The 13,698-nt window shown below is 44.0% G+C and overlaps 1 protein-coding gene across 6 annotated transcripts in view; it reads right to left on the bottom strand.

Annotated features, from left to right (window-relative positions):
* The window catches only part of LOC110538892 (homeobox protein cut-like 1), a 265,307-nt gene that overhangs the window by 107,246 nt on the left and 144,363 nt on the right, over window positions 1–13,698 (bottom strand). Inside the window, exon 4 of one of the 6 annotated variants that reach the window (XM_036937497.1) lies at window positions 6,487–7,697. The exons of the other annotated variants lie outside the window; for them this stretch is intronic. The gene's annotated coding sequence lies outside the window, so the exon portion shown is untranslated. The remainder of the gene's footprint in view (window positions 1–6,486; window positions 7,698–13,698) is intronic. 6 annotated transcript variants of the gene reach the window in all.

Genomic DNA, 13,698 nt, shown 5'->3' with positions numbered 1-13,698 from the left:
AAGAAAGCAACAAAGATGCAGAATCATCTGGCCAAGTGCATAAAGTTCCCTCAGCGCTCACAATAAGCAACTTCGAATAGAAGTAGATGGACTTTTGTCAGAGGTGATTATGATTAACCTTATTGAAAGCAACAGCTCATGGTCTTCCTGGAATCAGAAGTTTTTTTGACTCAACGGAGGAACGTAGTCAGAGAAATGCTGATGAATGTCTTGCTCGAGCTGTGTATGCAACTGGTTCACCTCGGATGCTCACAGGCAATGTGTGTTGGAAAAGATTTCTGAATGTTCTTAAGCCCAGCATACACCCTTCCAACCAAACATGCTTTATCTACTAATTTGCTGGATGCAGAGTTCAAGTGCAGGTCAAGCAAATCATAGAGAAAGCAGACTGTATTGCAATAATCTCTGATGGGTGGTCAAATGTTCGTGGGCAAGGAATAATTAACTACATCTCTACCCCTCAACCAGAATTCTACAGGAGCACAGACACAAGGGACAACAGACACACCGGTCTCTACATTGCAGATGAGCTGAAGGCAGTCATCAATGACCTTGGACCACAGAGGGTATTTGCACTGGTGACAGACAATGCTGCGAACATGAAGGCTGCTTGGTCTAAAGTGGTGGAGTCCTACCCTCACATCACACCCATTGGCTGTGCTGCTCATGCATTGAATCTGTTCCTCAAGGACATCATGGCACAGAAAACAATGGATACACTCTACAAGAGAGCCAAGGAAATGATTAGGTATGTGAAGGGTCATCAAGTTATAGCAGCAATCTACCTCACCAAGCAAAGTGAGAAGAATAAGAGCACCACATTGAAGCTGCCCAGCAACACCCATTGTGGAGGTGTTGTCATGATGTTTGACAGTCTCCTGGAGGACAGCCCCATCAAGAGGATCCTCCTGGATGATGTATTTAGGGAGAGAGTGGTAAGCAGCCTGAAACTCCTGAAACCTATAGCAGTAGCCATTGCACAGATTGAGGGAGACAATGCCATCCTGTCTGATGTTCAGACTCTGCTTGCAGATGTAAGAGAATAAATCCATACTGCCCACTTCACTGTTGCTCCAAGCAGAGGAAACTGCAGTTCTAAAGTACATCAAAAAGCATGAAGACTTCTGCCTGAAACCCATACACGCTGCAGCATACAAGTTTGACCCCAAGTATGCTTTTAAGAGCATCCTGTCTGGTGCAGAGATCAACAAGGACTATGGTGTCATCACTACCGTGTCTTACCACCTTGGCCTGGATGAGGGCAAGGTTATTGGCAGACTGGCAATGTACACTTCCAAGCAAGGGCTTTGGGATGGAGATGCAATATGGCAGTCGTGCCAACATATCTCATCAGTCACCTGGTGGAAGGGACTTCGTGAATCTCAGGCTCTTTCCCGTTGCCTCAATCATCCTCCAAATCCCACCAACATCAGCCGCCTCAGAGCGCAACTGGTCCTTGTTTGGGAACACACACACCAAAGCACGCAACAGGATGACCAATACAAGGGTTGAAAAATTGGTGGCCATCCGGGTAAATTTCAGGCTTTTTGAGCCTGACAACGAGCCATCCTCAACAAGGAGGAGTGACAGTGAAGATGAGGCCTCAGTCAGATGTTCAAGAGGTGGACATTGAGGAGGTCCAGGGGAAAGACATGGGCGCCTGAGAGGAAGACAATCAAAGCTTTAGTTTCTAGACTTTCAATTTACAAATATATGTTGAAAACATTTTTGGGAGATGTGATGGATCACTAGGGATCATTCAATATTCCCTTTCTTTTGTTGTTCAGTGAAATCATCCCATGTGAAGAGTCAACTCATTTAATTAAAGTTCAATTCGTAACTAAATTGATTTTTTTTATTTATATTTGAAGGACTTAATCATTTGCAATTATGTCTACTTATGATAAGGTACAAGGTTTATGTTTTGGTCTCCATATGATATGGTAAATATATCCAATGCAAAAAACATCTATATTGAAATGGTATTAATATTACATTTGCATATATTTCCATTAATTCCCATATATTCCCATTAATTCCCACGGAAAGTTTCCACCTCTGAATATTCCCCAAAATGTGCAACCCTAATTGCTGCTAAAGTGCTTCTACAAAATACTGACTCAGGAGTGTGAATACCTATGTAAATGAGATATTCTGTATTTCATTGTCAATAGATTTGCAAACATTTCTAAAAACATGTTTTCACTGTCATTATGGGTTATTGTGTGTAGATGGGTGAGAATATGTTTTATTTCATCATTTCATCAACAAAAATGATCAAACGAAATCAAATGTATCAACCCATGGAGTTCTGGATCTGGAGTCACACTCAAAATTAAAGTGGAAAACCACACTACAGGCTGATCCAACTTTGATGAAATGTCCTTAAAACAAGTCAAAATGAGGCTCAGTAGTGTGTGTGGCCGCCACGTGCCTGTATGACCTCCCTACAATGCCTGGGCATGCTCCTGATGAGGTGGCGGATGGTCTCCTGATGGATCTCCTCCCAGACCTGGACTAAAGCATCCGCCAACTCCTGGACAGTCTGTGGTGCAACGTGGCGTTGGTGGATGGAGCGAGACATGATGTCCCAGATGTGTTCAATTGGATTCAGGTCTGGGGAACGGGCGGGCCAGTCCATAGCATCAATGCCTTCCTCTTGCAGGAACTGCTGACACACTCCAGCCACATGAGGTCTAGCATTGTCTTGCATTAGGAGGAACCCAGGGCCAACCGCACCAGCATATGGTCTCACAAGGGGTCTGAGGATCTCATCTCTGTACCTAATGGCAGTCAGGCTACCCTCTGGCGAGCACATGGAGGGCTGTGCGACCCCCCAAAGAAATGCCACCCCACACCATGACTGACCCACCGCCAAACCGGTCATGCTGGAGGATGTTGCAGGCAGTAGAACGTTCTCCACGGCGTCTCCAGACTGTCACATGTGCTCAGTGTGAACCTGCTTTCATCTGTGAAAAGCACAGGGCGCCAGTGGCGAATTTGCCAATCTTGGTGTTCTCTGGCAAATGCCAAACGTCCTGCACAGTGTTGGGCTGTAAGCACAACCCCCACCTGTGGACATTGGGCCCTCATACCACCCTCATGGAGTCTGTTTCTGACCGTTTGAGCAGACACATGCACATTTGTGGCCTGCTGGAGGTCATTTTGCAGGGCTCTGGCAGTGCTCCTCCTGCTCCTCCTTGCACAAAGGCGGAGGTAGCGGTCCTGCTGCTGGGTTGTTGCCCTCCTACGGCCTCCTCCACGTCTCCTGATGTACTGGCCTGTCTCCTGGTAGCGCCTCCATGCTCTGGACACTACGCTGACAGACACAGCAAACCTTCTTGCCACAGCTCGCATTGATGTGCCATCCTGGATGAGCTGCACTACCTGAGCTACTTGTGTGGGTTGTAGACTACGTCTCATGCTACCACTAGAGTGAAAGCACCGTCAGCATTCAAAAGTGACCAAAACATTAGCCAGGAAGCATAGGAACTGAGAAGTGGTCTGTGGTCACCACCTGCAGAACCACTCCTTTATTGGTGTCTTGCTAATTGCCTATAATTTCCACCTGTTGTCTATTCCATTTGCACAACAGCATGTGAAATTTATTGTCAATCAGTGTTGCTTCCTAAGTGGACAGTCTGATTTCACAGAAGTGTGATTGACTTGGAGTTACATTGTGTTGTTTAAGTGTTCCCTTTATTTTTTTGAGCAGTATATATATATATATATATATATATATATATATATATATATATATATATATATATATATATATATATACACACACACACACCCTATGTGTTTGAATAAAATCAACTAAATATGCACTGAGCTTGTCTGACGCTTTAAGCACACAGTTTGATTAAATAATTAAACACAAATTACTCAAGAAAGAGCCTGATGAACACTGTTAAAAAAATTGACAGCGAGTGGCTGTGGGACTGGCACACATTGTCTCGCTCTCCTCCATACTGCAGCGAAAAGGCAGCACAGCAAGTGTTTATTGCACTGTCCGTGCTGAAGCTGCAACAACATTTCAGCCATTTAGTTTCTTACTTGTTTCGGACTGAAAGGGTATGTTACTGAAATCCCAAATTATTTTAGGAAAAACATTCTCTCAACCCTTGCTCTTTTTATGTGAAACATGTAAGCATCACTTGCATGTGACCAAAAGGACCTGACCTGTCAATCACATTAATAAATTGGTTATAACAAACTACGAACAGAGTAACCGCAAAATGGATGCAGAGGACGTGGAAAAGAAACTCGAAACAGGTGAATGTTTGCTGGTTGCTCAGGAGGGAAAGGGGAAGTCAGATCTGTGGAAGACATTTGACTTAGTTGTAGAAACTACTGGAGATCAAGAAAATTGAGGGTATCGGAACAAGCTTTGCGTGAGTATTATGTGTACCAAACAGTTGCTGTTAGATTACAATATTATATTTTTTTCTGACCATTTGGAACCATGTAAGTAACTCTAAATAAATAAATGTATCAGAGAGTATGTTCTAATGAAAACAAAATCAATTTAAAGCCTTTATTACAGCAGACTAAAAACAGTTGCATGCGTTCATAATTTGCAGTTTATTTATTGTTTGGGCTATTTATTGAAAGCAGCCTTTGTTATTTAATTTGAAAACAAAAATTATTGTTTGCATTTCAAAGCATGAATGTATCATATGCTGTGTGATGGCATGAAGGAATTAATGAGTGATTGATTGATTGATATAGTAGCCTATATATTGAAATAAGCCTAAGTAAGTTACCCTATCAAGACTAAACAGGACGCGCTCTTAGGCCTACAGCTCGATGGTGGTTATATACAAGGATACTATATAAAGCCTACTAATGACAATGACATTACTTAATATTATGGTGATCATAATAACTGTAATAAGACCAATAAGAAGGAGATCAAGAGAAAGGAGGATATATGAGAGAGAGCTGCATGTATATTATGTGTAACAAACAGGTGCTGTCAGATTACAGTATCATTTTTCTGCCTGTTTGGAACAGTGTAAACAACACCAAATAAATAAGTAATAGCAGTCTTTTCGAACGGCAAAAAATAGTAAAGCCTTTATTACAGCATAGCAAAGATTAAAAACAGCCAAATCGGTGAAATTGCTTTATCAGACAATTTGCCGTGGCATGAGGCTTGGTGCTTATGGAATCAGTCGGCTTTTAAACAAACACTCAAACAGGCAACAGAAACAAGATCTCTCTTATTTATGTAGCTCTATATGGATGATTTATAAAGCCAGGCACATTTAACAGTTAGGCTATTGATTTTACAGTAGACCTAATTAAGTTGGGGTTTCCTCTCTCCTCAATTTTCTTAGACAATTAGGCTAAGAAACGGGCTGTCTCATCAATGCTGCTGCCTCTGCTGCATTGTTCTCAATCCCAATAGGCTGGTTAATGTTGCTATTAAGCACATACAGTAGCAACATAGGGAAAGGCGCCAATTCTAAGGCGCACTGATGATTATGTTTCAGAACCCTGGACAGTGACCGTATCCAACACGAGAGAAAGCACATTTGTTATAAAATAATATTTGATTTATTAGTGTTGCACCATTACGTTTTACATAATATAACCATATAAAATGTTAGTACCACATGGCCTCCGCGATGGATAAGTACACTGACACAGGTGCGAATCAGACAGGTGTCTTGTGCACCATGACATAGTTTAACGTTACGACTGCTCCACTGAAGAAATCTCGGTCGACCAACAGGCTTTCGACTAAACAATCGACCAGTCGACTAAATGATGTCAGCTCAAATGTACTTCAACATGAATCGGATTGCATTTATATAGAAATGATTGAATCCTTAACAGCGTCAGCTCCAGACCTATCAATGCTGTAAAACTTCCACCACAGAATTTATGCCTTAAAAAGGCATTAATAGCAGTGTCGTTAATGTCATTAACCAGTAACAACCTGCTTAAAGATATTGAGCTTCCAACCCTATCAGTTCATGATGAAGACTGAGTGCTTCTCTGCTGTGGACTGGGAAGACAGACAGCGCTCTCCTACAATTGGAACGCACCAAGGCAGCTAACCAATGAGTCATCAAGGGGGTGACGTGATTTGGCGTTGGGCCAAGAGGCGCCACAGCTCTTGCATTCAAGTTCATCAACACTAAAGTAGAGGAGTATAGTGCTGATTCATAGCCATGGCATTGCTTTAGTATGCTGGTGATATGATACAGCATTGCTTTTACATTAACTACACTGCACTGCACGAGGCTCAAAAATCATAATATTTATGATTTAAATATGTTATGAAAACTGCTATTTTTAGCTCCAAACCAACACTCTACATCACAAATACCCGCCCATACAGCAAAAACATTACAGCTCTCACCAAGGCACTTCATATAGAACATAGCATCAACAGTTTGTGTGGCTCAACATCAACTCCAGATTACCTCTCAAATACTATACCGTCTAAATGATAAAGGAAAGGAAACACACTTTGGAGACCCGTCACGGACCAAGTCAAATACTGCATCATATTCCTCCGTTGTCCTTGGAGAGGTAGGGAGAGGTGGTCAAACACAGGTCACAGATTACTCTTCCCTGAACCCTCGCTTGCCCTCAATGACACACACTGGACAACAGCTGGCAAGAGAGGAGAAAGGGTTTTGTCCAAACCTATTTCAATAGCATGGTTGGTTATACATATAACACAAATAATAATCCACCCCTCTCGTATTTGATGCATTTTTTTTATCAGCTTTCCTTTACATGTAAGCAGCTATATTAGTGGTGAGTCCTCCATGTACACCATCACACACACCCTTTTATATCATCTGTGGCACACACACACTTTTATATCATCTGTGGCACACACACCCTTTTATATAATCTGTGGCACACACACCCTTTTATACCATCTGTGGCACACACACCCTTTTATACCATCTGTGGCACACACACCCTTTTATACCATCTGTGGTACACACACACACACACACCTAAAAGCCTCAGCTGCGCTATATACATTAAACCACCTCGTTATCATGCGCTGTCAATCAAATCATTTCCTCACATATAGATAGCCATTGTATGACGTTTGGATGTAATAGGAGCGCTACCAATCTTCAGAGGAAAATAACACAGTATAACCTTGATTCAAAAAGATTTCAAAAATACAAATTATTTGTCAAAATGACCCATTGTACTGTTCTTCTGCAAGTAAACATTTTGTTGCACCGTGTATAGCATGTGTATCCTGTACATATGACTAATAAACCGTAAAACTTACATTTTACTCACCATTTAACCTTGGTAAACTTTTTTTATACACTTGCAGACTTCTACCTGTAGTGTATCAGAGTAAGAAAGGTGTCCCATTGGCCTAGCTATGTGAGCTATTGATTGACAGCAGGATCTAACTCCCGCCTACTGTGGGGTTCAGAGGCTTCATGTGTATGGCTGTTGTTGAGGTTGCACCGAGCAGCCCTGAGGCAGCGTGTGTGTGTATGTGTGTGTACCTACTCTATCTGCGTGTACTGTATGTAAGTGTAAGGTCTATGTCTCTGTGTGTGTGTGTCTGCGGAGGTGTCACATGTCTCCTGAGAGCCACGTCCGGGTCTTAGCCTTGCTGCTGACTGCGCGTTCCTCCACTGCTCTGGGAGTGTGAGCAGCCAGCCAGTCCTGGCATCGCCGCTAACTGGGTCATCCTTCGGTAGAGGAGGGGATGGGAGGAGGATGAGAAGGGGAGGGAGGGAGGGGGGGGGAAGCACGAGAGGAGGAGTAAAGAGCTACTGTACATCCCAAAAATATATACACTGGGTGTAAAAAACATTAAGAACACCTGCTCTTTCCATTCTGGTGAATTCAGGTGAAAGCTATGAGCCATTATCGATGTCACTTGTTAAATCCACTTCAATCAGTGTAGATGTAGGAGAGGAGACAAGGCTTAAAATTCCTTCTTTAACCTAAGACAAATTGAGACATGGATTGTGTATGGGCAAGACAAAATATTTAAGTGGCATGGGCTGGTCCTTCAAGTTTTCGACAAGGTGTGGAAAGCGTTCCACAGGGATGCTGGCCCATGTCGACACACGGAAAATAGAAAAATAACTGAATGTTAATAATAACAGGAGGAATAATGATCACTATATACACGGGGTACCAGTTCCAAGACGATGTGCAGGGGTACGAGGTAATTAAGGTAGATGTGTACATATACAGTGCATTCAGAAAGTATTCAGACCCCTTGACTTTCCCACATTGTTACGTTACAGCCTTATTCGAAAATGGAGTAAATTGTTTATTTCCCTCATCAATCTACACACAATACCTCATAAATGACAAAGCAAAAACTGTTCAGAAATGTTTGCAAAAAGTATAACAAATTAAGAACTGAAATATCACATAAGTATTCAGACCCTTTACTTTGTTGAAGCCCCTTTGGCAGCAATTACAGCCTTGAGTCTTCTTGGGTATGATGCTAAAAGCTTGACACACCTGTATTTGGGGAGTGTCTTCCATTCTTCACTACAGATCCTCTCAAGCTCTGTCAGGTTGGATGGGGAGTGTCGCTGCACAGCTATTTCCAGGTCTCTCCAGAGATGTTCTATAGGGTTCAAGTCTGGCCTCTGGATGGGCCACTCAAGGACATCCCAAAGCCACTGCTGTGTGCTTAGTGTCGTAGTCCTGTTGGAAGATGAACCTTCACCCCAGTCTGAGGCCCTGAGCAGGTTTTTGTCAAGGATCTCTCTGTACTTTGCTCTGTTCATCTTTCCCTTAATCTTGACTAGTCTCCCAGTCTCTGGCCCTGAAAAACATCACCACAGCATGATGCTGCCACCCCCATGCTTCACCGTAGGGATGGTGCCAGGTTTCCTCCAGATGTGACGCTTGGCATTCAGGCCAAAGAGTTCAATCTTGGTTTCATCAGAGCAGAGCATCTTGTTTCTCATGGTCTGAGAGTCCTTTATGTGCCTTTTGGCAAACTCCAAGCGGGCTGTCATGTGCCTTTACTGAGGAGTGGCTTCTGTCTTGCCACTTTACCAATCAGGCCTGATTGGTGGAGTGCTGCAGACATGGTTGTCCTTCTGGAATGTTCTCCCATCTCCACAGACGAACTCTGCTCTGTCAGACTGATCATTGAGTTCTTGGTCACCTCCCTGACCAAGTCCCTTCTCCCTCGATTGCTCAGTTTGGCCGGGTGACCAGCCTTAGGAAGAGTCTTAGTGGTTCCAAATGTCTTTCATTTCAGAATGATGGAGGCCACTATGTTCTTGGGGACCTTCAATGCTGCAAAAATGTTGTGGTACCCTTCCCCAGATCTGTGCCTCGACACAATCCCGTCTCGGAGCTCTACGGACAATTCCTTCGACCTCATGGCTTGATTTTTGCTCTGACATGCACTGACTATGGGACTTTATATAGACAGGTGTGTGCCTTTCCAAATCATGTCCAATCAATTGAATTTACCATAAGTGGACTCCAAACAAGTTGTAGAAACATCTTAAGGTTGATCAATGAAAACAGGATGTATCTGAGCTCGATTTGGAGTCTCACGGCAAAGGTTCTGAATACTTATGTAAATAAAGTAAATAAACCTGTTTTCACATGGTCATTATGGGGTATTGTGTGTAGATTGATGAGGATTATTTTTGTTTTAATCCATATTAGAATAAGGCTGTAACATAACAAAATGTGGAAAAAGTGAAGGGGTGTGAATACTTTCAGAATGCACTGTGGGTAGGGGTAACACACTGCTTGTGTCAGTCAACAAAGTTCACTCCCACACACTACACACACCACCTCCCCCCCAATATTTAAAGTTTCCTTCCCAACCCATAGGGTGGCAGTGTTTGCTCAACCTCACTAAAATATGTGGCACAGTACAACTGCAAGTCAGCAACTTACACACACACCAAGTTAAAAGCGTCCAGAAGAGACATATAGTGTTTACAGACACCAAACAATGGGTTCCAAAAGGGAGAAATCAAATAAAAACCGTCTTTTGGACGTCCGCTGCCAAGACTCTGTTAGAGGTTTGTTTTATGGAGCGAGGCAGGCAGTTGCCACTGACCAACGCCAGTGAGCCCCAGTCACTTCTCGCTCCTATAGGAGAGAGAAATGATACATTTTCAGATGGGCTTTCGCTGGAAAACATCTGGATCAAAGTACACAGGGCCAAGTCCCCCCCCCTCTCTCTTACCCTCTCTCTCTCTCGTTCTCCCTCTTCCTCTCCCCCCCCCTGCATCCTCTCTCTCGATCGCAGATGGAGCAATTAAGGCTCACAGCTTACTGGGCAAAGGGATCTGCCAGACACCATTTTAAAAGGCTGCTTTCCTTCTTTGGTTTTCTATTGAAAGTGGTGGGAAGGGGGAGACGGTGAAGTGGGATAGTAGTTACTGGGGGGAGTGAGGAAGGAGGGATGGCACCGGAGTGTGTGTGACTGTGTGTGTCAAGGCCCTGCGTGACTGTGCGGCCATGGCAAAGTGCAGATTATCTGTCTCGCTCTCCAATGCAGCTCCATGCACATTCTGACAGGGGAGGGCATCTGGCAACGCCGGCTGGGCGGCCTTCTGAATGATCACACAAAAACACATATATAATTGTGTGTGTGTGTGTGTGTGTGTGTGTGTGTGTGTGTGTGTGTCGAGCTCACAGGTATACCATAACACCTCTCTAATGATCTAGACTCTTTAGGGGTGCGGGAACAACTTAAAAATAGCATGGCAGTTGCTAACCTAATGACGCTAGTAGAAGCGAGATGAAACACAAGGAAGGCTTTGGCACTGGCTTAGGGTCCAGGGGACACCGTTGGCCTCGTCTCTGTCTGTGACCTGGCCTAACCCTGTAATTGCAGAGCAAGTTTGAAGCTGTGGCTAACTGATCTAGAGTGGTGTGTGAGAGAGAGAGAGAGAGTTTGAGTGTGTTTCTTTTTGGGCTGGGTAGGAGGCATTACTGGCTTTGCAGCTTTCTTTTAAGCAGGGAATTATAGTCTGAGAGGATGGTGACTTAAGAGCATAGAGCTGGGCTTCCCAGGGAAACAGGAAACAGCTAGCTCGCGCCATCTCTGTTACCTGGGGTTGTCGTATGGGGGCCAGGTCTAAAACACTACTTGTAGGCAGCTACAGTAGTATGGATATCTAGTTCTACTAACTATCCTCATCGCTGTAGCCTAACATTACAAAAACAGGTTGATGTTTCTCTAACCTCTAGTCCAGGGTCAGATGTTTTTGTGATCCCCCTAATGCTGGAACAGAGTATCGGGAGTTGGGTAATCTGATCCTAGATCATTTATTACGAGTGAATCTAAGATAGGATGGGCGAGCGGAGCGGCGACACAGTGATGGTCTGTGATGGCTGACACGTCGCTCTTCTGGGGCAGAGCGGGTGTCGCCTGGCATCAGCGTCAATGTCATAGGGAGATCACAGAGAGCGGGCACCACCCTGTGCCATCATCACAGTTACCCCTGTCTCTGTGTGTCGGGGGGAGGGCCACTGAAGAGAGGCTAAATCATATATGGGATGGACACCTTATTCAAGGATATGGTGGCAGAGAGGAGAGGGTTCGAGGACAGGTATGCCTTTACACAATCCCACACATATTGTATGTGAAATTCACACATTATCCTCTTGAAAAAACACTTTTAATGACCTAAAAGGTTGAGGCCCTTCCCAGGCACTCCTTTTTATTGTACGCCTATGCTAACACACACACACACACACACACACACACACACACACACACACACACACACACACTGTCAGTGAGTGTTGCACTAATCCCAGCGCTGTGAGAGCTGCCAACTTCACAGCCTTCTCCCTGGGCTCCCGGTGCCCTTACGAAGAGACAGCCATCCAAAATTACACCGCAATTATGCAAAATCAGTAGTGACTTCCTGCATTTGTCCCACTCCTATGCCACTTTGTACATGTCTCTCTCTGCCACAGCCATCACGTCTCCTGAAGGTCTCTGTATCATTCGGTTGCCTGACTAGGCTTGGTGGGGCTTGAATGAGTAACACTGATTCTGTGTGACCTTAAATAAAAGAATAGCCTAACACTGCATGCTAAAGATTTACTCACATTTAAACCTCATTCCTTAGCAACTGATTTATTTCGATGCCGCTGAGTGATTCGATCTATGTTCTTCCTTCCCAATTTAATTTACGATGACAGTTTGTCATCAAGAAACATTTTACTGCCACAGCAAATATACACTACATGATCAAAAGTATGTGGTCACCCGCTCGTCGAACATCTCATTCCAAAATCATGAGCATTTATATGGAGTTGGTCCCGCCTTTGCTGCTACAACAGCCTCCACTCTTCTGGGAAGGCTTTCCACTAGATGTTGTAACATTGCTGCAGGGACTTGCTTCCATTCAGCCACAAGAGCATTAGTTAAGTTGTGCGATTAAGCCTGTCTCACAGTCGGTGTTCCAATTCATCCCAAAGATGTTCGATGGGGTTGAGGTCAGGGCTCTGTGCAGGCCAGTCAAGTTCTTTCACATTGATTTCAGACAAACCATTTCTGTATGGACCTTGCTTTGTGCACAGGGGCATTGTCATGCTGCAACAAGAAAGGGCCTTCCCCAAACTGTTGCCACAAAAGTTGGAAGCACAGACTCGTCTAGAATGTCATTGTATGCTGTAGCGTTAAGATTTTCCGTCACTGGAACTAAAGGGCTTAGCCCGAACCATGGAAAACAGGCCCAGACCATTATTCGTCCTCCACCCAACTACACAGTTGGCACTAAGCATTGGGGCAGGTTGCATTCTCCTGGCATCCGCCATACCCAGATTCATCCCTCCAGAGAACGCATTTCAAATGCTCTAGAGTCCAATGGCGGCTAGCTTTACACAACTCTAGCCGACGCTTGGCATTGCGCAATGTGAATGTGGCTTCTCAGGCACGGAAATCCATTTCATGAAGCTCCCGACTAACAGTTCTTGTGCTGACGTTGCTTCCAGAGGCAGTTTTGAAACTCGGAAGTGAGTGTTACAACCGAGGACAGACTATTTTTATGCGCTTCAGCACTCGGTGGTCCCGTTCTGTGAGCTTGTGTGGCCTACCACTTTGCGTCTGATCCGTTGTTGCTCCTAGACGATTCCACTTCACAATAACAGCACTTACAGTTGACCGGGCAGCTCTAGCAGGGCAGAAATTTGAGAAACTGACTTGCTGGAAAGATGACATCCTATGACGGTCCCACGTTGAAAGTCACTGAGCTGTTCAGTAAGGCAATTCTACTGCTAATGTTTGTCTATAGAGATTGCATGGCTGTGTGCTCAATTTTATACACATGTCAGCAACGGGTGTGGCTGAAATAGCCAAATCCACTAACTTGAAGGGGTGTCCAAATACTTTGGTATATATAGTGTATCTGAGATACAGTGCCTTGCGAAAGTATTCGGCCCCCTTGAACTTTGCGACCTTTTGCCACATTTCAGGCTTCAAACATAAAGATATAAAAATTTATTTTTTTGTGAAGAATCAACAACAAGTGGGACACAATCATGAAGTGGAACGACATTTATTGGATATTTCAAACTTTTTTAACAAATCAAAAACTGAAAAATTGGGCGTGCAAAATTATTCAGCCCCCTTAAGTTAATACTTTGTAGCGCCACCTTTTGCTGCGATTACAGCTGTAAGTCGCTTGGGGTATGTCTCTATCAGTTTTGCACATCGAGAGACTGAAATTTTTT

Source organism: Oncorhynchus mykiss, chromosome 12, assembly GCF_013265735.2.
Source record: "Oncorhynchus mykiss isolate Arlee chromosome 12, USDA_OmykA_1.1, whole genome shotgun sequence".
Taxonomy (NCBI): domain Eukaryota; kingdom Metazoa; phylum Chordata; class Actinopteri; order Salmoniformes; family Salmonidae; genus Oncorhynchus; species Oncorhynchus mykiss.
The sequence above is the reverse complement of the archived record's forward strand: the minus strand, read 5'-3'. Positions and strand labels throughout refer to the sequence as shown.